General features: G+C 46.5%; 1 protein-coding gene across 2 annotated transcripts in view; it reads left to right on the forward strand.

Moving 5' to 3' along the window:
- Positions 1–204: 204 nt before the first annotated feature.
- Positions 205–26,807, forward strand: part of LOC126531559 (trypsin-1) — a 50,845-nt gene continuing 24,242 nt past the window's right edge. For both annotated transcript variants that reach the window (XM_050179122.3, XM_055071246.2), the window contains exon 1: positions 205–1,180. The gene's annotated coding sequence lies outside the window, so the exon portion shown is untranslated. The remainder of the gene's footprint in view (positions 1,181–26,807) is intronic.

The following is a 26,807-nucleotide window of genomic DNA, read 5'->3' on the forward strand; positions in this document are numbered from 1 at the left end:
CAGCGCTTGGAATAGAGGTGTTTGGAAAGGGGAACCCACTGTAATAAAGCGCTGAGGCCACGCTTGTAGAGTCCAGCCTGTCAGCGTTAAAGAAAAGCGAACCGGCACAGGCTAGCAAAGAGGGGTCAGCTCGTACCGTAACCTCGGTGCCACGACAGCAAACAGCGAAACAAGTGGAGGAAGGAACTGCATAGGCAAGATAACGTGATGCAGTGACGGAGGAGCGAGCAGACGACCGGAGAGGGTGTGGAGGCAGATGGGGGAGAAGGGGATGCAAGGGGGCTGTTTCATGCCCGGGCCTCTCCGATGGTAGGTAGCGGGCTCCTTTCTTTGGTCGAAGCCGTCAGTTGACCTGGATTCGAGAAGTGCAGCAGGGGGCGGTGGGTTTCCCCTCCTCGCTTGACCCCCTCTTCTCTTCTGCCGGCGCCGCGATCGGCCAACGCTGAATCGGCGCGCGGCAGAGTGGCAGCTCCGCCACAACACCCGACCACGCCGCCGGTCCCGTCGCTCGCCGGCCGTCGTCGTACGCTCCTCCTCTCTCACGCCGCGCGCGCGCCGAGCGTGCACTTGACCGAGTGACAGCCGGCAGTGGCAGCACTAACCCAAATCCTGCCCGCGGCTTCTTCGCGCAACGTGTCTTTTGCGCGAGGTCCTCAGCGGTACCGCCGCCTCGGCCGGTCTTCCCCTGCTCCCGGAGAGTCAGCCGGCGCGCTCCTCCTTCTTGCATCGGCGTCGTTTGCGACGGCCGCTCGCTCATGAGTGGCGTGCCATCATCGTCTTTGAAGTAGTCCTGTCGCTGACGTAGGATCGTTGCCCCTCGGCGGCGAAGAAGGGAGCGTTCTCCTTCTTTTTTTTTTTTTTTCGTGGCCCCTCCAGCTACTGCGAGGGACGAAGAAAGTGGCCGCTGGTTTTTACTCGCCGCGATCGAGTGGTGGTTTCCACTTCTCCTGGAAGCTGGCTGCTACTGCACAGGGGTCAACCACGTGTCCAGCTCCGCGCGTCGTCGCTTTCTTGGCCTCCGGCCGGACCATAGGCTGCCGGCGTGGCAGCCGGTGCTCGAGACGACGTCGCTATGAAAGTGTGCCGCCTTCGGACGGTCTGACATGTCGGTGTGGCTGCTGTGGCCCCCTGGCTTTCACTGAATCTGTGCTCTTGATGCGTGCGAGGAGCCGTCGAAAAGGTGAGCAAACAGCACTTTTGCTTGCCACCCTAAACGTGCGTCGCCTTGTACCTAAATGCATTTCAACCCTTGAGGACGCTCTCAGTACGGTGTGGCAGACTTTTCCTTGCGTATGTAAAACCTGTGTGATTCGTCTTGGTCGTCTACTGTCTGTATACGAAGAACGGCAACGAACAGTCCGAAAACCTTACAATGAGGGAATGACCGACACGAGGACATTGCCCCCGGTTCTTCACATATCCTTGCTGTAATTAAACCAATTAGAAATAAAAAAATAATTATGGTGTTTTACGTGCCAAAACCACTTTCTGATTGTGAGGCACGCCGTAGTGGACTCCGGAAATTTCGACCACCTGGGGTTCTTTAACGTGCACTTAAATCTACAACACGGGTGTTTTCACATTTCGCTCCCATCGAAATGGGGCCGCCGTGGCCGGGATTCGATCCCGCGACCTCGTGCTCAGCAGCCTAACACCGATTAGAAATTGACACGCGCGCAAGTCAGAAGCACAGGCCGCTTATTATTCCAGCAAGCCACAATAGGACTTTAAACAATCATGCATGCGCGTTTTTAAAGTACTTAATGCAAAACTTCTCGCTTAGTTGCACCACTCTCCGGTGAGTTCCGATGACCGTTTTCAAGAACGGGAGAAACGCCTGCAGATGCTATTTTAAAAACGTGCACTGGCCTCAAAAAAAAAAAGGAAGTAACTATCTATTTGTTTGTGTGGGGAAAAAGAAATATCTGACAAACAGACGTGTATACCTCCTTAGAAACCTTGCGAGCAGGGTTCCACGTCGTTTTCTTTTTAAAAATTTTTTGGTCGCGCTTCAAGGGCGAGAGCTTCTCGTTTACAAATTACAATTCAAAACGCTTTTGGGTGTTCGCAGTTACCCTGTTCTAGAAACTACTTGGCCTCATCGTAGTCGCTCATGTAAATTCTTCATAATTTCTCTAATTGTTCGGTCGGAAGCCTACGCACCAAGGAGTCCATGATGGCGGAGTTCGCAAAATTTGATTGAATAAGCCAATATGGTATCCTAAAGCTATTCCATTCTTAATGCTATTATTATGGAGTATGGGGAAATGACAGTTGTGACCGTAGTGTTCATAACCAAAACAACAATTTCGAAAAAGCTGCAGGGAGATTCGCGTACACAAAGGTCGCGCTGGCTAATCTGCCCTGTTTGTCGTGTCATATTTTTCTGCATGTACAAGGGACTTGACATAGTTTTTATCTAAGGTTTCTGCCTGTTTCGAAGAGGTGCCCGACTCAAATCATTTAGACATGACGCAAAAGAAGTTTAGCTCTGCTGTCGTCATCTCTAACCATCCTCCCTCCGCCCAAGATTCCGTCATATGTAGAAACGCCCACCACGAGACCCACATGAATATCTTTTGCCACATTTAAAGAAATGAGTGAAATTCTAGCGACTGGTGCAAGTATATTATGATGTTTAGCTGCGCTCTTGAAATTTTTCTATGGCTATCCCATGTCACCAAGCTCTCCCATCCCCCCACGCACACACACATCACTCACCCTCTCCCCCCCCCCCCAAGAAAAAAAAAAATTAACATTGAGGCACTACGTGTAAAAGCCCTCTACTCGATGCTGTACCACATAGAACGATTAAGACGGTCGAAGCGAAGGTTTTAATTTACAGTACAGGTGACTGTGCTGCTGTCACACCGCTCCTTACAGAAGCCTAAATTCGCATTAGTTTCATTTTTATGAGTATTTCAATTGTTTTTTTTTAATGCCGAACAGACGCAGTCCACGAAATCGCGATATGTATAATATGTTCTCATCTTTTCTCTGCTTCTGCTTATTCTATTTTCTTTCGAAGTTTCAATAGTGTGATACATTTGTTTGATTTCTTTTCGAATCTATTGCTTTTTGTAAATTTCTGCACAAAATTTCAGCGCGTACATCTTTAAAAGAAATATCACCTGACAGCCCCCACTTCAGTTACCCTCTTCCTTGCAGAAATTAGCAGGGGCCCTAGCGAAAGTCAATCCGGCGATTGTACCACGTGAGCATTTCTGCGCTCCACGCATACTTCAACAGTGAAGGGGTTTTAAAAAAAACGTAAAGCTTGCTTCGCACATCAACGGAAACTTACAATGGTACACGTGCCGGCGCTTTTCACTGCTTGTGATCGGTAAGCACGGTACCAGCTGCATTCACTTACAGCAGGGAGTGGGTCAATGTTCTGAAAACTGGTTGCGCATCGCTGCTGCGCTCAAAGCATGGGTTCCTTGTTCGCGACCATGAAGCGCAAATGGCGACGCTGCTATAATGCGCCACGCCCTTCGCTCTCCGTTTCACGTATGCCGTGTTCACTCCGAAAAGGCCAAAGCCCAGGAGCGCTCCAGATTCTCGTTGGAATGTGGGAACGAGTCTTATACACGACTACCTGTCTGCAGAACGCTGTGGCGGACAGAAAACAAAGCGATGCCAGTTAATCACAGGAATCGCACAGTAAGCAAAGCTACCTGAGCCAGCGGAACCCAACCTATCCAATTAAGCTTAAAGAGACACTCAGGAACAACCAGTAAAGTATTCTTTTAAAACGCCAGTTTCATTAATTTGGGAGGAAAGTGTTGATCGCGTGTGGAGAAAGTAAAAAAAAAAATTCCTGCTAATTGCATTCCGCGCTAGAACCTTCGCTCCGGTAAGTCAATGTGACGTCACGGATTTCACCTCCCCGACTTTCCTTTATCTTAAATCTCTCTCTCCTCTCATGGTGAGAGTGGTCGTTTCGCTTTCGCACAATCGTAATATACTAGTACAGCTCAAATTATTGTTCCTCTTTAACGGACTATGTCACACTATAAAACAGCACGCGTGAATAGTGCAAGAGAATCAGCTCTGAGAAATGTGTCTCGAAACAACGGCTCAAGTCACCACAGTGCTGGACTTCCTTAGGTTGGCCATGTACCATTATTTGTCTGACCTTTTAGTCTCACTACGCCTCTTACCAAGTAGGCCATATGGGCGTGGCTTTCGAAATAATAGCCATATCCATTCACTAGAAGGGAATTACAAATACTTTCACTGATCATGCCACAGGTGAATATGACACTTGGGAACCATAGTTCTCTTGAGACGCAGTCGCAGCTTACTTGACAACACGTAAACTGTGAAGCCTGAGTGCAGCAGTGTAACGTTTTCAAATCCCGCTCGAGAATATCAGGCATTGGCCGTGCACACACGAGTTGGGCAAAACTGAGTCGTCTGGTCCTTTCAACAAGTCCTGTATAATAGACAACAGAAAGTCTCCACGCTTTGAGCTCAGAAATAATTCAACGCGGGACGCGGCCGACGATTTGCGCTATAAATGTATATTTCTTTTTTCCACAACACGGTTTTCGATGGAAGCGCCGCAGAGGTACTGGGCTTTCTAGATTAGCCACAGGCAGAGGTGTTTGTTCTTTGCCTTTGCGATAATCGCTTTTTGTCCACCAACTTTTTTGGCGCGCTGAAAACAGTACACAAATGGGAGAAAAGGCAAGCCCAAGCGAGCGCTTGTGCTAGTCTTAGCTTACAAGCCGATGCTGTTATTATATTATATGCAAGCACTTAGCAATTGCGTCCGCCTGATAAATCACCTTAATGCGCTTATTTAGGAGATTTATCGCCGCTGTGACTCTTGTGACAATGTGGCGACCGAGAGCGCACCGAATTTCACCCAGAAACAAATCTTCCTTTGTCTCTCTCTCTCTCCTTCTTGCGTGGCGGAATGAACTAGGGCGATTTCGAACGCAGTGTAACCGACGGTGGTGCCTCAGCAGGCCGATGCCGATAACAGTGCACGATATGCGTTCTTGCAATGGTTTTAACAGAGAGCTTTAGTTTAGGGGACGCAAGCAGCTTGCATCCCCTAATGTAGAACTCCTAGATGTGGTTTGTAACGCGGGCCAATCCAGGAGGCTTTGCAGCTTGATAACGCCCACATGCCTTTAGCACTAGGGAGCTTTGAAACTTGCGTACGCAAAGTTAGGGGGCGCAAACCACCGGGCTTACGAAAGAAAGCAAAAATGTACACATAAGAACCCCAAATGAGCTCAAAAGAACGCCAGCAGGGTATGGCGCTTTGCGTACGCAAAGGTTCCTTTGGCTACCCGAAGACGTTTGCGCACGCAAAACCTAAAACTCTCTATTAAACAATAGAGATAGCCAATCGGTGACCCCCATCAGCATATCTCAGCAGGTCTTATAGGGAAGCTATCGCTTGACTGTAAGGTTCATCCTCCGAGGGCTTCTGCGCAATTTCTTTGAGTAAGAATCATATGGTTCTCATGATGGCTTAGGCAGATCTAGCATTCTCAATCCAGCTGTAATGTTAAAATATGATGTGTATTTTTCAGTTTCTCTTCAATTAAACACTTGGCGGATGCAATCCTCGTGTGCTTGAGAAATGCATGTCGTCTTGCTCAGAAAAAGGAAAAAATGAATGTATGCCATACGAAACCACCGCACGTTTTACACATTATTGGTTGTCATCTCGGATATACTCGAATATAGACTGCGGAGTTCAACATTGTTTCGACTTGGGCGCTGTGACGCTAAGGATCGCATCTGTAGCGCCCCTTCCTTTTAGCGATGTGTGAACTGCGGTGGTAGGCGGTAGCTGCAGTTTCTCCAATCAGCGCAGCTTTGAGCAGCGTTTCATGCCAAAATGCAATAATGAAGCCCATAAACGAAATGATGAAGATCCTAACATTTTGTCTCGAGTGCTGCGCGACCTGATTTCGCCGCGTGGCTCACCGAAGTAACATTTGTAGAGGATTCATATTTGCATAGAAGCAACGCGAAACTAGCTAGCCAGAGCGGTTAACGGCAATTTCCTTCTCTTCCTTTTCTTCGTATGTCAAAAATAAATCAGCGACTTACTACATCCCAACTCCAATTTCAGGGCGTCCCCACTGAACATTGGGCCCCAATGCAACGCCGACCTGACCTTTCTTATGCACTGTGCGAAGAGAAAGACGTCACATTATACGCAAACAACGCGGGGGTCTATTGCATGCTATGCGGCGCAAGTGTGGCGAGCCATACAATACGAGCGTGGCGAGGAGGCCGAACGGGGATGGGATCCGTTGCAGTTCAAGGTCATTATCCCTTTTTGCGAGGCAAGGCTTACGGGACACGTAACGCTTACAGCATCGCCGGCACGGCGAAGGCGAACGACACGAGCAGAGGGGCGAGACCGGCCGCAGCGAAGATGAAGAAAAAGTGGCACAGCGAAACCTTTCGGAAACGCGATGGCCGGGACGCATCGCAAGCAGCTCGTCCCCCGAAGAGAGCGCTAGGCCCCACAAGTGCAAACGCAAATACGTGCACGCACAGTCTCTGGAAGTAATAAAAATAAAAAAGAATAGCTAAAGATATACCGCGAAGCAAAAACTATGGCGCCAGCGCACCCACGAAGCGTCTCATGGCAGCGAAGAAGATGGTCGCGAAAAAGTCGGCTTGAGAGAGTGGGAGGCGGAGGGGGCACTCGGAATGGTTTCAGTGGGGCATCCGCATATAGGTCGCGCAAGAGCGCAGCAACAGCAGCCGCCACCGCGAAAAGAAGGCGGTGTGTGTGCGTGTGTGTGTGCGTTGCTTTTACACAAAAGGAAGCCCTCTGCTGGCTCCCCCAGCGTACGCACCTCCTGGTTCTCCTCTGGTCCGGATTTCACGCACGAAAGCGGCTTCTCTCCCGCTGGCAGTCGCGTCCGTCTTCGCTTCTCTGCGCGCGTGCGCGTTTTACGTGTGCGCCGCGTGCGACGTCCGTTGCCCACGGTCGGCGAGGTGTCGCCAAACCGGCGGCCGTTGGCTCAATTCCCCGTTGCTTTTGTACGAGCTCTTAGAGCGTGCGTATGCAGGGCGTCCCAGCTAACTTCTTGGCCAGAGTTTAAAAACATGCGAACACCACGCAGCTGGTAAGGTAAGGAACACCACGTAGCACCAAGGTAATGTTGTTTGCCGTTGCTTGGAGATACTCAAATTACTTTTTTTCATTCCGCCTAATTAGATCATTAGTCTTAATTAATCATTGAACTTCCCAAGTATTATAATTAGATTAAGAGTGTCGTTGAGAAAATTGTAGAGCGACATGAAAAATTCCCGATACAGCTTTCTGCGGCTCAATACGTGCTACATAAAAGTGCTACATAAAAATAATTTGAGCATCTCCAAGTGACGGCAAACAACATACCTTGGTTCCGTACAGATACGTGGCATTCGCATATTTGTAAACTCTGGCTAAAGTTAGCTGGGACGCCCCGTATAAAAGCCGTTGTTCTTGCAGACTTCGCTTTCTAGCCACGGAGTCAACGGCGTTGATGAAGACGCCAGCAACGCACGTCGACTGGCGTGAAGCGCCAGTCTATGTCTACGTCATCGTCTAGAACCGCGATTTTATGCATTTGCAGTTCGCGTTACTTGCAGACAAATACACTGAGTATTCGAGCAAGTAAACTTCAAAGGCAATGAAAAGAGAGAGAAAAAGAAAATAAGATCGTCCGCGCAACGAGGACAGAGAGGGCCATCTAGTCATCTCCTCGCGGCGCTAACTGTTACTACTTCTAGTAATATAGAAGTCGTGCATACTGTTACGTGCAGGTAGCACGTACCCAACCTGAGGGATAGGCCTAGAATCGAGTAGCACAAATATAATAAATTTTAGCCTAAACGCAAAAGAAATGAAACATAAGATGCGTTTAGGTTAGGTACGTTAGCATCAAAAGAACAATAATTTGGAAAGTAGGTATTCGCTTTTTAAAATAGAGGAACAAATGAAAGAAAGAATAAACCAGACTAAACAAATTATCCGCTCACTGTATTTTTTAATATTTTAGCGTATTTATTGTACTTTCTCACTGTACTTTTCTGATTTTCTTTTTAAAGTCCGCAACCACCAGAAATGCGGGTTTCGCGTGCATTTCCTAAACGGAAAGGAGGACGAGGATCATAGCCTATCCCCCACCGTATATGTGTGTGAGAGAGAGAGAGAGAGAGAGAGAGAGAGAGATAGAGAGAGAGAGAGATGCTGTCTTTAATATAAGCTGGATATGTTTGCCAGGCTGACGACCTGTAGGGCTTTGGGGTACCCCCCCCCCCCCCCTGCTTTCTTCTTTTTTTCTTTGTTTGATGAGATCATTATCAGCCGCCCATCTCCTGGCGCCTGACTCCAACCTCCCATCACTCCCATCAGGATGTCTCACTCTTAGGAACTGACCAAGCGCACTAGTGCATAGTTTCGGTGATCTGACGAAGACAGACGCACACAAGCTGATATGACTGATATCCTTCCGGCGTTATTTTTTTTAATCTATCATTCACTGTCAAGCGATACATTGGTTCGATTCAACCAAGTTCCCCCGCACGGTGCGTTGCACCTATAGGCCTACGATTCTCTGAGGAGCAGCGGCCATGTTTCCATATACAGTGAACGTAGAAATTACGAATATGAACGTTGCCAAACAAAATATTCACGCACAGTGAAAATATCCACTTGAATTAGGCTATATGACAGAAAAAGAAGGTCTTTGAGTTTAGGTGGACTATTAGAAGAAATCGGACAGCAACAACGCTTTCGCTGAAATTTACGTGTTTTCTGATTTATACTTATAAGAACTTATCTTCGCCCAAAGAAAGGAAGAAGAAAGGCTAAAACGTACGAACGAGAAAGCAAGGAAGCAGTACTTTGGCCTAGGCCCGACGGTCGTTGGGAGCCTCTGTACGAAGATACGTACACGACCTAAAAAAAAAAAACGGCGACTAATGTTTTTGTTGTAATGAAGAGCTGAGTTTTTGGATAGCAAGAATTACAGAACCTTGCAATGACATTCGCAATATATTGGTGCTAATGCGAACGAGTGAGCTGGCAACAGTTTAAAAACTGACACAAGAATAGGCCGCCGACGATCGGTACAGAAAACGTTTCACAGCCAACGCCACTTTTTAGGAACACCATTTTTTCACATATTTTCCTGCAAAAATCAAGGATAGCGCGAGGGTCACCATTGTCAGAGCGTACGTGTCCCCACGACTTCAAGAGAACAAGATTTCCATGAAATGCAAAGGTCGCTCACAGCACGCATGCGCATCTCTAGTAAGAATGCATACAACAAAGATTCCGCAAACCCACTCTGTACTATATGAACCTTACGGCTTCTCTCGACAACACGATGCAGCTGACTTCCCCGCCGGCTCTTCTGCCTCCTATAGAAAACTATCAGAACAAACAACGATCTCTCGAGACGCCTGACGCAACCGATACTATTTGTGATTCGATGAATATCCACTACCGCAAACACTTTGCAGAGACCAGTTTCTTGCCCGCTCCCCTTTTCCCCCGCAACCGCTGGAACTATTCGTCCTTATTCTTCTATAACGATAATCACCCGCGCTAAGCCCTTAACTCGTCGCACGGCAAAAGTAAAAGTTAGCAAGCTGTCAGATGCGTTATAACCACGCACACACCAAACTCGTTATCGCAAGAGGCCTCACCCCCTTTCGCGTCGTTTTCTAACTATATAGTGAAGGCATCTTGTTCAACGCTCAGGATGTAATGCCAGTACCTGTCTTTCATTGTATTCGAGCGGTTCGCTCAGCGGATAAGTTCAATGAACGAGAGAAGGCAAGGCAAAGCAGCAACGCGAGTGACCTCGGCGGCAATGCCAGCGAACAGGCGCGCGCGCGCGCTAATCAACCTACTCCACTTTTACCGCGCCGACAAAACCGTTCACAGCAGTGTTATGTACCACGCGCGCCGTTGTTGTGGACGTGTCAAAAGTGTCCGATCCGCTTTGATTTCTTTCCATTTGTTTCTGCACGCCTCGCACGCGCGCTCAGCGTGGCGTGATAAAATATAAGGACGTTCGGGGCAGCGGAGCATGCGCTGGCGCGGTGTAGTTGTACGCAGCGCTACGAAATCTGTGGTCTGTAGGATAACAACGTGGACGGCCAGCAAGCCGCATATGCTTACACACACACACACACACACACAACACACACACACACACACACACACACACACACACACACACACACACACACACACACACACACACACACACACATATATATATATATATATATATATATATATATATATATATATATATATATGCAGACAAAGAGAGATATATCGTGCTAAGCCAACAGGCAATAACACCAAGAGCAGCATAGGGAAAATAATTTGCAGTCTTTAATTGAAGTGCACTAATGATAAATCAATGAAATGAAAGTGGATGACAACTGGCCGCAGGTGGGATACGAACCCACATCTGCGCATTACGCTTGCGATGCTCTGACATATCGAGTGCTATATATATATATATATATATATATATATATATATATATATATATATATGTATGTATATATCCTAAGTAGCCAACAAACGAAGGCCGGCAAGTTTCAATTTGGCTCCTTCAAAAAAAGAATGGCGCTGATGAACGCTGTAACTGGATCCCTGAGAACCGGAGCAGCGATAATGCACTGAAGTGTACACATGCTGACGGTTGCTGAACGGGCAGAAGGGTTGCAGCGTCCCCGGCGCTGCACTGAACTGAGTCTCAGAAGAGATGCATGGCGCTGGCCGCGTGATGTAAAACTGCAATGCGCTTCATTTGCATTCAGCCGGGCACGCCGCCTGCACGGTGCGTCGTCCGAGTCTACGCGGACATGGATGGGAGGTACGATATAAACACACTCACGACGGGACTTATCTGGGACGATCTTCACACCAGCCCGCTACTCTACCGCAGCAGTACATTCGACGGCAGATGCGGGCGTGCTTGCTGTTTTCTTGTTCTTTTCTTTAGTTCTCCTCACATTCGTGTTTTCCGCGTTGCGTTTTTATCTTCTTTTAAGCATTTGTTATATTATTTTTCTGCGTCCTCGTGACCAAGAGGAAAACTAGCCGCATCTCGACGAACTCTTACATATTCCTCGCAGTTGTGCTGCTTCAGTAAAGGGGAGACGCGCAGCGTCATAATGGTCTATTCGCAGGGTTGCGAACAAGGCTATGCAGATGCATTCATTCGTTAGGGTAAGCAGGTTTCAGAAAGAGAGAGAGAGAGATGAATAAAAGGAGGAAGGTTAATACGACTGCATAATGAGGATACGTAATACAAGGCTAATGAAAGGAGCGCACCCGGGTAATGTGCGAGGTTCTGACGACCAATATGAACACTCAAAAGGGAAATGAATCCGTCACAGAAGCGGCACAGCTAAATTTCAATGAGCAACCTTAGAGAGCAAGATTTATTATGTAGAAAAGCTGACAAGTCGACTTAGTATTATGAAGAGAAACGAGAGTAAGAGAGAGAGCGAAAGTTGTCAAAAGAAAAATCAGATTTTGGTCTTCAGAGAATAATAAATCCTTTAGAGGATGAATCTAGAACTTCGTTTATAGGAAGTTGCGAACGTTTTCGTTCCGACGAACAAGTTTTTTTTTTTTTTTTTGTTACATTCTTTACTATACAAAACCAACGAATTGACAGGTTGTTCTGTTTAACTGTTTAACAAACGATTTCCGCTTACCAAAATTCCAACGTATTCTTTTATTGACTACGAGTGCAGCCCTTCACTGAGATTCACTTTCCCTCCATTCTTGGTGAAATCGGGGGCCGGATGTGCATTGGAAAGTGAACGACACTTCCAACTAAAAAAGTGTTTTGTTTCAAGAACGTGACATTAAAGGATGAGAGAGAGAGAGGAAAGGCAGGGAGGTTAATCAGACGCACGTCCGGTTTGCTACCCTGCACTGGGGGAAGGGGTGTAGGGACGAAAAGAGAGAGAGGAGAGAGAGCACAGTTTCGCCCACATATGAAGGTTCGCGCCGAGTCTACACACAGTTGCCAAGACCTGTTGACTTGAGGTACTTCAACAACGCTTTCATGGCTTTCTGTGCTATCGACGCGTACGGCCATGGTCCAAGAATCTTCATTTCCGAAAAAGGTCTACAGTCCTGCTGGTTCAATGCTGTCCGGAGAGCTTCCCGCTCGGCGTCGTACTGGGGACAGAGACATAGGATGTGTTCAATCGTTTCTATGATTCTACAAGAGTCGCACGTGGGCGTACCCCCCATTTCTATGCAGAATGAGTAGGCCTTCGTAAATTCCACGCCGAGCCAGAGGCGGCACAATACTGTCGCCTCAGAGCGGGAAACTTTTGATGGCACTTGTAGCGTTACGGATGGATCAAGCCTATGAAGATGACACTTCGGGAGGTTGGGAGAAGACTAGTATATGTGTGTCATAGCTTTAGCCACGACATGAAGCTTTCTTGGAGCGTTGATTCTGGATAAGGCGATTGGAACTGGTCGAGCTTCTAGATGGGCAGACCGAGTGGCTTCGTCGGCAAGGTCATTACCAGCGATGACGGTATGCCCAGGTAGCCATGGGAATATAATTTCATACCCTTTAGTCTCTTATTTCACATGTCAGCTGCTGATGAATCCTATGATATAGAGCAAAATGCAGACTCTGAAGTGCTGCCTTAGAGTTGCAAAAGATGACTCATTTCTGAGGTGTCTCTTGCAGGAGGATGAAATGCTTCTCACATACTGATGCACATCGCTATCATCTTACATCGCTACCATCGGGTTTTCCACGCTGCGATTGAATGCATAAACAAGCAGCAACGCTAAATCAGTTTACATTCGCGGTATGTTCCCGCAACGCTCATTTCGATTTACTTCGGAGCAAAAGGTTAGTTTTGAAGAAAGTGAAGCATAAAAAAAATTAAATTATGGGGTTTTACGTGCCAAAACCACTTTCTGATTATGAGGCACGCCGTAGTGGAGGACTCCGGAAATTTCGACCACCTGGGGTTCTTTAACGTGCACCTAAATCTGAAAGTGAAGCATAACCTTGATTCTTTTTGAATTTCACAGCCGCATCAAAATACCAGGGACGCCACTGTGAGGTCACGAACTTTCACATATTTCACCGGCCTTTGAGCCGGTTTCGGGCGGTAAGTGTCTTGAAAAGGCCGCTAGCTTCAGTCATTTAGTTCATTTAAAATGCAATTCTATGTTTATTTATCAAGAAACAGTTGACTGGTACAGGAAGTTCGAGATACTGTCGCAGCACGTCTTTCGATGTAGAATTCTTTCTGCCATACAGTAGTATTTTGGTATTCTGTGGATGTAATTTTGCGCATCGAGTGCAAGTGTAAGAAAAACGATATCGAGCTTGACATTCTCTTTTATGTCACCTAACCGTAACCCTGTATAGACCTTTACCCCGAAAACAGCAGAAACAGATGAGATTTCGCTGCTGGGATTGAGGTCGCGGGTTCGATCCCGACCGTGGCGGGTGCCTTTCGATGAGGACGAAATGCAAAAGCGTTCGTGTACATATATGCCGGCGCACGTTAAAGAGACCAAGGTGGTAAAAATCTTTCCGTAGTCCGCTACTGCAGTGTGCATGCCTCATGGTCAGATTGTGGTTTTGGTACGTAAAACCTAACTTAATGAATTTAAGCGCGTTGCAGATGCGGCGTCGATGCATGTTTGGTTCGGTAGAGAATGGTTGCTATGTGTCGGTGGATCAAAATGTGCTGAGTTCGGTTCACGGCTTTATCAGAGCTTCGCTTCGTACACTGACGACCAGTGACGAAGGGTGTCTGCCTAGCTAGACTTTGCAAGATATGCAAGACCCACGAGGCTGCATGCGAGAGAGAGAGAAAAGGACAAAGCTTTTTATTGAAAAGCAGAGAGGCGTATATTCGCCAAGATGCTACTCTGTAGAAAATGGGACGGAGGTACAGAAAGGCCCTAGCAATAGGTGGGCAGATGAAGCGAAAATAAATAAAGAGGTACATGTGTTGTGATCTTATCGGCATATTAAGTGCCCTACGCGATCAAGGCTGATAATCTTGCAATCCTGACGTCTAAAAAAAGATTGACGACATGAAGTGAGATAGCCAGAGTTTAGGGAGCAAGCCTGATGTGCCAATATATAAAACTTGTGTGCGACCTCAACTTCAGCTGACATCTACGTAATGTGGAGCAGGCTTGGTTAGGTAGAGAATGGTTGCTATGAATGATATAAGTGCTCTGCAGCGAACGGTTATCGTTTTTACGACGTGTGTCCTATGGGTCTTTGTGTTTGTGCGTATATATATATAGTAGGTATAGAGGAATTCTTCAGGCTACCTTTCAAACGTAAAGAACTTGAGCGGCGCTACAAGGTAAACAGAACATGTATTTAATTTCAACAGTTTCGACCGGTGGACCAATCTTCATCAGGTTCATAAGGATGAACCCTTATGATATATATATATATATATATATATATATATATATATATATATATATATATATATATATATATATATATATATATATATATATATATCCGACGCACGTACGTATTTACAGCACGAATATTTGTGTCTGTCCAATTAGGTGCCACGCCTGTATTGACTAGTCTACCAAAAACAGCTATCGTGGACAAGTAATCAGCTTTAAACACCAAATCACTAACTGTTATTAAAAAGCTGCACGAATATCCTAACATCTTAGAGCCTGGTTCCAAGAATTCTTCTTTACAAGAATTCATGGGTGCTGTATGCAATGGAGCTTTACAGAAATGCTAAATAAATGGTTGCTGAAAAACGATCCGAAGATTTGGGAGAAAAAACAAGCTTTGTTAGGACTTGTGTGCCGTAAACGCATGTAAAAGAGCTCGTTGCAAGGAAACCATCACTGGTCGCAGCATGAAACATAAAAAATGCCCAATAATTAGGCAGCCAAGAACACTAAATGACAGACAAGCAGAATTCGCAGGCTGTCATGTAGGCTTCCACCTCGAAACCGAAGGCAAAACTTGCATTATCCATTTTGTTTCTGCGTTCCTTCGAAAACGTAGGTGATTGTTTCAATTCCAATAATTTGCTATAATTAGTTTAGCGGACGGATAGCAGTAAGCAGAGATTAGCAGTCGGCGACTGCAAAACATTTGGTTAGTTTTACATATAAGAAAATAAATGATACTTTCTTTTCGATTTCAGGTACTAATAATTTGAATATAATATTCGATTCCTATTCAAAACATCAACACCACATGATCATATATATATATATATATATATATATATATATATATATATATATATATATATAAGCCTGTGGGTGAAGCCAGCCAGGTTTCAGTCATGCGGTTTTATATTATAGAATAAGGGGAAAAGAAAGTGCTTACGAGGGCAGTCGAAAAGGTGGGCAATAAAAGGCAACAAGAAAAAATTATGCGGATCCCACGCCCTGTGGGAATCGATGTAAGCGAAGCTTTCTGTGCTGTTTGCTGTGGTTGACGATAATGATTCAAGTAAGCATACTGATTTCCCGCAGAAGTAATGGCCGTCTCACAGAGTAATTTAAATCAAGGGTTAGAATTCTACTACCTTAACGAGTTCGGCCTAGTTTTATGTAACGACCACCTGGCCGTCCTCGTGGACCGATCACGAAGAAAGTGCAGTCTCAAAAATGCGGGCCGATGTGCCACTGGAGCCACTGGATATGTACTCCTGCGGCCACTGAGTATGGGTCACCGGATGTGCGCCGCTCTTCAACGAACATCTTTGACGCCTACCGTATGCGCTACCGTGGTCACTAGGTATGAGCCTCTGGGTACGATATTACCACAGGGTACGCGCCCGTGAGGAGGCTGGGCACGTGTTACTGAGTTTGTGCCGCTCTTCAATGAACCTCTTCGACACCAACATGTATATGTGCCCCGCGGCTGCAGGGCATGTGCCGCTTGATACGCACCGCTCTATATGGAGACGTTTGACGCCAACTTGCCTCACTCGACATCACAACAGCAACAAACGACAGATGCGTAGTGACATGCGCGCAATACAGGGGAACAAAGCGAAAAGACGAAGGACAAGAAGGGGAACACACACACAATCATCATCATCATCAGCGTGGTTGATGATGAGGAACACACACAAGCGCTGCCCTTCTTGTCGGTCTTTTCACGCTGTTCCCCTGTAGAGTATGCACCGACTAGCCCAAGCCGCCATGGCGTTGCACTTTATTTCATCTACGCAATGATTCGCGTTACGTTGATGCCAATTGCAGTTGACACTGCTGTATTTTCGACGTAAATCAATATTATATATGCTAAAATTATTTCAACCGACTGAAAGAATGGATTCGTGCGTACGGGTCCTTTATTCAAAATTAAGATGCCAGCGCATAGATATTTTAAAAAAAATTATGAATCGGCGTCCGCTCCACGTGTCGAACGTTTTAGTGTTCCGCGAAAAAGGACAGATAACGGCCAGATCCGTTACAGAAAACTGGGTTGAACTCGACAAGAATTCTTTGCCTTAAAACGGAAAATTCGGTGGCGCTGCGCTTTATCGATGGGAGAGGCCAGATAACTAGGATCCGCTTCAAAGACAAGGTGCCTTGGTCAAGCTTTTCGATGCTCATCCGATATGGGTTCCAGTCGTCTATGTAAGTTGAACACTCAATTACAAGACGAGCGCTAAAGACTCCACGGCGGCAACCGAGAATGTGAGACTGATAAAAGCAGGGCTGGAACCAACGCTTAAACAAACGAACAAGTAAAAAGAAAAAGACGTGGAAGAGGGTGCAGGTAGACATTAGTGCACCTCCACCGGGGCGAGTGATATATCGACAAGACGTCGCAGAAGTTGTCTTACGCCGCAAAGGTTACCTCACGAGACAGGCACTCATGCATTCGTTTCTATACCGCCGTTGTGAGTCGATAATTCAGGGCAACACGACGCTGGTCGCGGTGCTCACGCTCCGCTGTCGGCCGGAACGACAAATACAAGGGCTTGTAAAACAATGAGGCCGCGCCTACAGCAAATAAATAACAGAGCATCGCTGCTACGGTCCCATCTTGCCGAACCGCTGCATCGGCGTTGTCAGCTCTTTGTGCTGCCTCCTCCAGGCAATTTTAGGCGCGGTTTTCCGATTGCGTCTTGCTCCGTGACACGGCGGCAAACTGGGAAGCGATGCCGGTCAGTCAGATGAAATATACAAACTCCTCCAACTGCTAAACCGACCCTCGAATCGCGCGTTCCACTCCGGAGCTGAAACGTCGCTGGTCTCACCGGCAGAGCGCATTGCTATTGGACGCGTTAGCACGCCCGTACATTATGCCCGATCGCCGTTCAAAAATTGGTCACGCTCGATGTAGTTTTCTGCGCTCAGGTGACACGGACGATTTCAAAACACGGAAGTTACCAGGTCTATAGTGTGAGGTTCAGTGAGTAAACAGTTCATATACCAGTGCATAGCACGCACCTATTTCATTCATTCATTCATTCATTCATTCATTCATTCATTCATTCATTCATTCATTCATTCAGTGGATTTTTAACATAAGCTCAAAAATATGCACAGAGCGTGTGAGTGAACGACAAAATAAACGGTAATATTCGCTCTCGCTCAATCTCATCTCACTTGGAGGACAATGTATAAGTTGTCATGGTTAGTACATGAGATGTCATTATTGGCGCCTCTATGCCTAAAGAAATATGCCACCGTTGGCCCGAGAAACTTTCTATGTTTGTCTACAATAACAGTGAGGCATTTCACATTGGACATGCCGTTGCGGTGTTGCGCGCGCTGTACTTATGCCTGTTCGGAGGAAGTTGGCCGTAGCCTTTTTTTGAATGCGGCCAACAAAACTGCCCAAGCGTTACACTAGAATGGCCTAATCGCTCCTCTAATTAGCGAGGGGGAGGGGCAGTAGGGGGTTATACGTGCTCCGACTCAATTCGTTCCACTTCCAACGCCACTGCGAATATCGATGTGGTGAAGCTGGAGTCACGAACTATCGCCACATCGTTCATACACCGTGCTACTTAACTCATTTCCTCGTGAGCGGAAGGGCATATGGTATCCTCGCTCCCATAGGTCTCGCTTTGTTCGAAACAACCAAGCAACCCTTGTTCCTACAGGGCGTCCCGCTTCCGGTAATTCGCTCCGTGACTTGTCCTTCTTTCTTTTTTCCTCCTTTGGTTCCTTCCGATGATATATTGGCTGACTCTGGCGCACACGATTCGAATCGAACACGCGGCAAGCGCAAGAAGGAGCAAAAAACAAACGGCCAGAAAAAAAAAAAGATAACACAGAGAAAATACGCACCCTCCGTTCATGAAGCTATAGCACGCGGAGAATAGCGGATTGGCACGCTCAACACACAGGCCTGGCGTTTCTTCTTCTTTTCCCTCAACCACCCCTGCTGTGCGCGGCAGCAAGCCACCGCATCTCAGGGTTAGCGGGTCACGGGAGAAAATTTTTCTGCGCGGCCTCTTCGAGACCCTCGGACCTATACCTGCCAGGCTCGCGGATTGAGGCCCGGCAGATAAGCGGGACCGGATCCGTTTTGGAGCGGACGCCACTTTGTGACACTGCTGACCCCGTACGTCGTCGGGCGGCCGCCTATCCAGCCCTGCCCGCCAAATGTACGTGGACGCGGAACGTGCACGTGGTCCCACACTGGATGTGTCGGGTGCAGATTACAGCCACTCGTCGCTGCTGCGGTCGCTGCTGCCTGCGCTGCAAGGAGCGAGCGCCGGGAACGTGCGCCACGGCGGGCGTTAGTCGCGACTAACTTTCTAATCTCAGCCTGCGTGCGCAATATATGTGGCCTGTAGTCGCAGAAAGTGCGGAGGACGCGAGCGTAGATATTAAAGAGAGAAACTAAAGTAGGCCTACGCTCTCACGTGCGAGGCAGCGTGTCAGCGCAACACGCGTGACCAGAATAGAGAATGGATTTTGCTCGAGATCTGAGCGTCGTGCGACGAACTGAAGGGTCGTGGGTTACGGGGTCTCCGAGGGTTGTGAAAGAGCACGGTTCTGTATTTCTTTCGTTACTTCGATAACTTTTCTTTGTTTTGGTTGGACGAGCAGAAGGTAAAGTTATATATATGTATACATATATGTATACAAACACGCAATCGCGCCAGAATATATCGAACCTACATGTAACAAATTATTGTGTACACTGAACAGCTGCCAAACTCTCCCTCAATATCTTTGTATAACAAGTTTATTTTATATATCGAATTACCTATATATCGACATTTTTGTGATCCCCTTCAGATTCGATATAACCGTGTTCGTCTGTATATATATATATATATATATATATATATATATATATATATATATATATATATATATATATATATATATATATATATATATATATATATTATATATATGTATATGTATGACCTTTGGTAAAGGCCGGACTCCAGCCTGAACATCGCTCAAGACCTGCGGTTTTTCCTAACGTGCTTCTACTCTTCGACCTGTTTATACACATATCATAAGAAGCCAACAAAGGCACTAAAAACAGCATAGGGGAAATTACATGTACTTATCGAGTGAATTAAAGAAATTACAAGTTAATGGAAATGAAAGTGGATGAAACAAAAAATATGCGGATTCCACGCAGTGTGGGAATCGATGTAAGCGAAGCTTTGTATGCTGTTTGCTTTGATCGCCGATAATTAGCGGTGATGTTGGCGGCGAATGCGTAGATTCTTCAGCGTTTAGTCTAATACGAGAGCGGTGAGTTGATCTTATACGTTACTTTGCGTGCGCCACTGCTGTATCTCTGCGTAGTTCACAGAACACACAGGGAGACGTGTTTGCTTGTGGCGTTGTAGTGCGTCATTGTTCGCAATCTCTGAGAGTTGAGCATTATGATTGCCTCACATGGCACACCGCATCGTGGCAGAAGTACTCGTATTAAGGTTTAATTGAGTTATGGGGCTTTGCGTAATTCAATTAATGATTATGACGTTCTATTTATACATTCTACAGATACATTCGCGGTCAGCACCACGTTTCGCAGCGTAGCGAACACGCTCCTCATGCTCGCGACGCTTCTTTCGGGCCTGGGTGCCCTTGACACTTGGTGTACGCTTTGGATCCATTTTTCTGGCGCGTGTTTACGGGATCCTTGTGCAAACGTGCCCAGCACGCTGTTGAGACGCCAGCTCCAAGCGCTCCCTTCAGGTTATGGACGATTGTAGTGTTTACATTATCACAGCCCAGCATCTCAATTTTTCTCACCCAGAAAAACAGGCACACCACGTGCCATACGCACAAACTACGCACCCCAGGCCGCCACGGCGCCAGCCAGATTGGATGGATGGATGAATGGATGGATGTTATGAGCGTCCCCTTTGGAACGGGGCGGTGGGTAGCGCTACCAAGCTCTTGCTATTATACTGCCCTACCTAGGTTAAAAAATAAAACAAACACTATGAACTCCCACAACCAAATTTTCTTATTCCCTATTGCGATCCGCTATTGCGGTATGCGCGGACGCGAGCACCATCTGGTGGTGTTGCAGGAAAACCAGCGGCACGCACGGCAACACGATCGCAGCAGCGTCCAAAAAGTCGGGAGACGAAGCTAAGAAAGCTTCGCTTTAAAACAACTGGCTGCAGCTGGGGCACGAACCAACGTCTTCGCATTACGCGTATGATGCTCTTACTTTCTATTTATTTTCTGGAGTATCTATGTTTATCTACTAGAATTAAACCTAGGAGTGTTAGCCAGCGCACACTTCACGGCCTTGACGGCGGTTGTGGAAAATCCTTCTTCGTCGGAAGTGTCACGTGTACGTGATCTTTTTGGGTGACGGAAAGTGGTCAATAAAACCCCACTTATAAAAATCGAGAAAGCGTTTGATTACGAGAAAGCGTTTGATTCAGTCGAAACCTCAGCAGTCATGGAGGCATTGCGGAATCAGGGTGTAGACGAGCCGTATGTAAAAATACTGAAAGATATCTATAGCGGTTCCACAGCCACTGTACTCCTGCATAAAGAAAGCAACAAAATCCCAATAAAGAAAGGCGTCAGGCAGGGAGATACGATCTCTCCAATGCTATTCACAGCGTGTTTACAGGAGGTATTCAGAGACCTGGATTGGGAAGAATTGGGGATAAGAGTAAATGGAGAATACCTTAGTAACTTGCGCTTCGCTGATGATATTGCTTTGCTTAGTAACTCAGGGGACCAACTGCAATGCATGCTCACTGATCTGGAGAGGCAGAGCAGAAGGGTGGGACTAAAAATGAATCTGCAGAAAACTAAAGTAATGTTTAACAGTCTTGGAAGGGAACAGCAGTTTACGATAGGTAGCGAGGCACTGGAAGTGGTAAGAGAATACATCTACTTAGGACAGTTAGTGACTGCTGATCCAGATCATGAGAGTGAAATAATCAGAAGAATAAGAATGGGCTGGGGTGCGTTTGGCAGGCATTCGCAGATCATGAACAGCAGGTTGCCATTATCCCTCAAGAGAAAAGTGTATAACAGCTGTGTCTTACCAGTACTCACGTACGGGGCAGAAACCTGGAGGCTTACGAAAAGGGTTCTACTTAAATTGAGGACGACGCAACGAGCTATGGAAAGAAGAATGATAGGTGTAACGTTAAGGGATAAGAAAAGAGCAGATTGGGTGAGGGAACAAACGCGCGTTAATGACATCTTAGTTGAAATCAAGAAAAAGAAATGGGCATGGGCAGGACATGTAATGAGGAGGGAAGATAACCGATGGTCATTAAGGGTTACCGACTGGATTCCGAGGGAAGGGAAGCGTAGCAGGGGGCGACAGAAAGTTAGGTGGGCAGATGAGATTAGGAAGTTTGGAGGATCAACATGGCCACAATTAGTACATGACCGGGGTAGTTGGAGGAGTATGGGAGAGGCCTTTGCCCTGCAGTGGGCGTAATCAGGCTGATGATGATGATGATGATGATAAAAATCAGGCCCTCGGTTTCCTTTCTTGTAGAAAGAAACTTCTGCGAAGCGGCGCTGTACGTTGAGTATATAGTAATATTACGCGGTTTTGTTAAAGAAGTCGATATTTATTATGCATCCTGTTCGCATACTATAGTATAGATGGTGTTGCGCAATATGCAGTGAAACAAAGGAAAGAACGAAATAAAGAAGGAATAAAAGAAAAGTGCGGTCCGAGCTACCGTTTCTCTATGATACCAGAAAAAAATGGAAGGAATAAAATGCCAATCCACGCTGTCCATTCACCTACAGTGGGTGTGTAGTAGGTTAGTTTAGCCAAAGCGCGGCATTGGCTAAACTAACCAATGCGCGGCATTGGCATTGGATTTAGGAGCTCGTTTTTAGCGGTCAGTCATGTGTCTTCCGTCAGGTATGCCTCTGTTTTTCTTTTGCGGTGGCGGGGGATGGAGGGTGGCGAGAGCATTATAAAAGCACACACACGCACACGCACGCGCACACACACACACACACACACACACACACACACACACACACACACACACACACACACACACACACATATATATATATATATATATATATATATATATATATATATATATATATATATATATATATATTGACACGTGGACACGCTGTGAGTATACAGAAACAGAAAGAAATAATTGAGAAAGAAAAGTGGGGCTGGGTAATCAAAGACGCTAGACCTTCACGCAAATTCCAGAAGAAGGAAAGAAAGAAAGAACCTCCGGTTCACGGGGGTTCTCATGCATATGCAAGCAGCGCGAGGAGATATTCCGGCAGCATTGGCAACTGAGACCGCGTGCCGTTATGGAGCGTTTCAAGAACCTTCATGGCTGTAAAATAATCACTTTACTTAGCCGCCATGTGTGGCTAAGCCTAATCCTGGAAGGTTACACAGCGCACGCATCAAGCTAGCATGAAAGGTAGAATTATGCAAACAAGCGCAAGAGCGATCGTCAAATGGCACGACGTAATATACAGTGGTTGTATTTTATTGCGAAACATTATTGGCATCGATCCTCCAGTTCCTTATTGCGTTGGGCCGGGTAAATATGGTTTATTTCCGACTGACCTAGTAGTACAGTGCGCGGATCTCTATTCTGCTTTATCAAACGTTAAATCACGACATAAAACCTGCACATAAAATCCGCACTATATCTCTAAAGCACACATATATCCTAGTGGAATAAGCGCATAATATTTAACGGCTTTCTTTATTTTCTTAAATTTCTTATTATTGGGCTTGTCGGGACATTGGGTATGTTCCACTGGCCATGTCCCTATTCTCGGTCAATCCTCCGGAATTGGCGCGTGTCACTGTGACATAAATGGTATAGAATGCTTAAATGTATTTTAATGTAATGTTTCTCTTACATATTTGTGCATGTACGCTTCGCATCGCTTTTCTTCGCTCGACAAGCAGCATACATCGTCCTCTCGACATCGCTTCGTCAACGTCTTGTACCGTGCACACACACCTGTTTTAGCATCACTTGTAAACGACATTTTGCATAAACGTAACCATTGCATGGGATTAAACTTCTGCCCTGCGCGGCCCATAGAGATTGCTTACGATTACAAGTTGCATAGTATGAAAATAGCGCTGTGCGTTTGCTGTGTCAGTGTCCTGCTGTTCTTCCTCTGTATCCGCGTGCTACTTGCGGTACACATTTTTGACAGTCTTCAAGATCACATACCAGCAAGCCGAAGCACAACTCTGACCGACAGTTGTATACATTGCATTTAGTGGGATAGTATTTAATTAACCGCTTCCCTCGAGTGCTGTTGTAGCTTCATTGCTCCCTTCTAATAACCTTGCCTTTAACTCGGATCCCGCTATGTGCGCGTTTGTAACCATATATGTCAGTTTGTTGCATTGCGAATACCTAAACGAGGGAAATGGGCAACAAACGGAAGTCAGCTAACAAGAGCTCGCCCACGCAGACGCACTGAGCACCGCTAAAACGCATATACTGAACGCTTTCTATACCGCCGCCTCCTACTGAACTTTTCCCTGACTTTGGATTTGATAAGCCGATGAAGGTACTGCGCCAGTACAGAAAAAAAATTATGCAGATAAAATGCACACGTTGGACTGTATTTGCAGCTAAGCTTTCACTCAGCGGTTAACGAAATGCTATAAGTTTTCCCATTTTATTTCCAGCAGCTTTGGCGCAAAGGAAACTGGCGCGCAATGGCTCTCGCGTACCTGTGCTATAGTCAATGTGAGCTAGATCCACAGACACAAGAAAGGTGGACAAAGACAAGCAATTGTCTTTGTCCGCTCTTCCTGTGTCCGTGGTTTTTATTGCGCTAAGTTACTAGTGAATAATCTTGTATAGGCTTGCATTCATTTCTCCTCATTAACATTAATTCTAACTGCACCGGGCCACTTCATGGCCACTGCCATTTGTGGGTATGTGCCATAACATAACAATCATAATCATCATCAACATGCAGCAATCGCTTCAAAGAGCTATTGCCACAGGCAAGCTCTATCATTGTTCTATCGTGTCATCCTAGCCACAATGTGAGCAGAAGGAGGAGGGCGCTCAGACCAAACATAGTTTAAGGTAGGTACTCGATAGCGGAATTTGGTTTCCGCACGTGGACGAATTCACGAGTGATACGTCATTTTCTTCCTTCAGACAGACACCGAGGCTGTTCCAAAGTAATAATGCGACTATCTAGTGCGGCTTTGTGTTAGGTTTTGGTTCCACTCTAAGGATGTTGACGGAGCAATTGCTCGGCGCACAGAGCTTGAGAAAAAAAAAAAAAAAGAAGGTCAGCCACAAAGTTGCACACACCCGACAATGTAATATACACTAACCTCTCTTGGTTGGGTTCCACCCGGCAAAGAGCGCGTGTACGTGTGCTCTGCCCTTCGTACGCAGCGCTGTCTGCACAACTGCGTTTCCTGCTTGTGGCCGCCCACACTTGCTCCAGCTCGACTGCGCCTTCTTTACAACGTTACCGGAATCTTCCCTCGTCGTATTATTTGGGCAAGCCACACGCAGAACGTGTTTCCACCCTGAGTGAGCAACCTGCTTCTATTGTGTGCCCAGTTGTAGGTTTGTTTTCCATATGGGTGCGTGCATATTCAGGGCGCATGCGCGGCACATTAGGCGGGGTGGACGCGACTGACGTAGGCGGAGCGCAATCTTCTGACCCTTGAGAGGTGAAGACACGCGACCTTGATCCAGTTTCGTGAATTCCCCGTCGCACTGGCAGGAGCTTGGACGCTCACTGCGGCTTCCAAAAGACGCGCGCGCCCAGGCCCGCGATGTCTCGGCGTGTGCAAAAAGTAAACACGCACGCCCCTGACCTTAGCTACATGTGCGCACGTCGAAAGACTGTGTATACGCGGAGTGCGGCCACGCGCCATTACGTCGAGATGATTAGTTCCGGCATGAATGTGCGCGCGCACCCAGTTCCAGGAGTTCTTTATTCGAACTGTCGTCCCAAGCATGTGCGTTAATCTAGTGCGCTTTAAGTCCCACCTCATGCCTCCTCGGTTTCCGTCAATAGACGCTTATTATTTCAGAGGAATAACCTTGGAAAGTAGATAGATGACATGCGGGATCTTTATTTTGCATGGTTATGCGTCTTCACAACGAGATTGATTCTGTACGCGCAAAAAACATATGTCGTACAAGTAAGTAAATAAGAAATGTATAAACGAAGAATCAAATAACGAACAATAGGAAGAAACAAAGCATAGCGCTACCCGTCGTTGCCAAGGTTTTTGCACGAAACAACGCGGCAACACTTGTAGCTGAAAGCAAGAATAGGGAAACAACAAAACCAAACAACATTCATTTCTCCGTGCTCTTACAAGCCGTGTAACCGGATACTGCGTACAGAGGACTTAAGTTTAAATGTTCATTTTACCTAAACGTGCACTGTTTGTTGCTACAGAAAACGATGTTGACTCCTGGTACGGACAGCCGGTACGGACCCGAACCATTGCTAGCGGCTCATGCGTAGACGTTAGCTGCCGATATCTAACTTTATCAGTGATCGCTGCACGGACTATGTCATGCCTCAGTAAAAGTTTCTGCCGCCTAACACAGACGTTGTTCTTTCGTTTACAAATGGATTGGCCCCCAGCAACCACCGGTGAACGCATTGCTTTCCCTCACTTGCACCCACTCAGCCACGAAATTCACCTGCAATATCTGATTCCATTCCTGCACTTGTCAAACGAGAAATTGTGGCAAGTCGATTTTGTGCCAGCAATTCGTTTCATGTTCATCCTCAATAAGTTCATCATCGATAAGATCGAAATTTTAATTTCAGCTGCCCTTGTCAACTTCAGCCGAAAAGAAAGCGAAGCGCTGCCCAAGCCATCTACTGAACGCCCTCAATCACACACGTATTTGCCGAAATATCCTCCTCTGACATGACGGTCGCATTGGAGTGTACGCAATCACCGAGAACATTTCTAAAATGTATTGTTTAAACGCTGATGCATATACGCATCAAAATCCTAGCAAATCTCATCATATAAAGGGTCCTTGATAATTAGAGTCGTGTAAAATTTACAGTCAGCGCAAGAAAATACAGCGAGTAAGAAGGCCGGTGCAGCGCGGTTTTGTGTTCCCCATTTTCTTGCACTGATATACAATTTGGTACCTACCTTCCTCCAACCTACACGCAAAGGCAAGGGGTTTTCTGCACGTACACCTTCAGGCAGTCTGAGACCCCAAGGGGCTGCCAGAGCTTCCGAGTCACCCAAATGGCATCGTCTGCTGTGCCCAAATCAACGATCGATTAACTGCTGCACGCAGAGGCCGTTTGCTGCACGTACTACGTCGTAAAGACG

Source organism: Dermacentor andersoni, chromosome 5 (genome assembly GCF_023375885.2).
Source record: "Dermacentor andersoni chromosome 5, qqDerAnde1_hic_scaffold, whole genome shotgun sequence".
NCBI classification, from domain to species: domain Eukaryota; kingdom Metazoa; phylum Arthropoda; class Arachnida; order Ixodida; family Ixodidae; genus Dermacentor; species Dermacentor andersoni.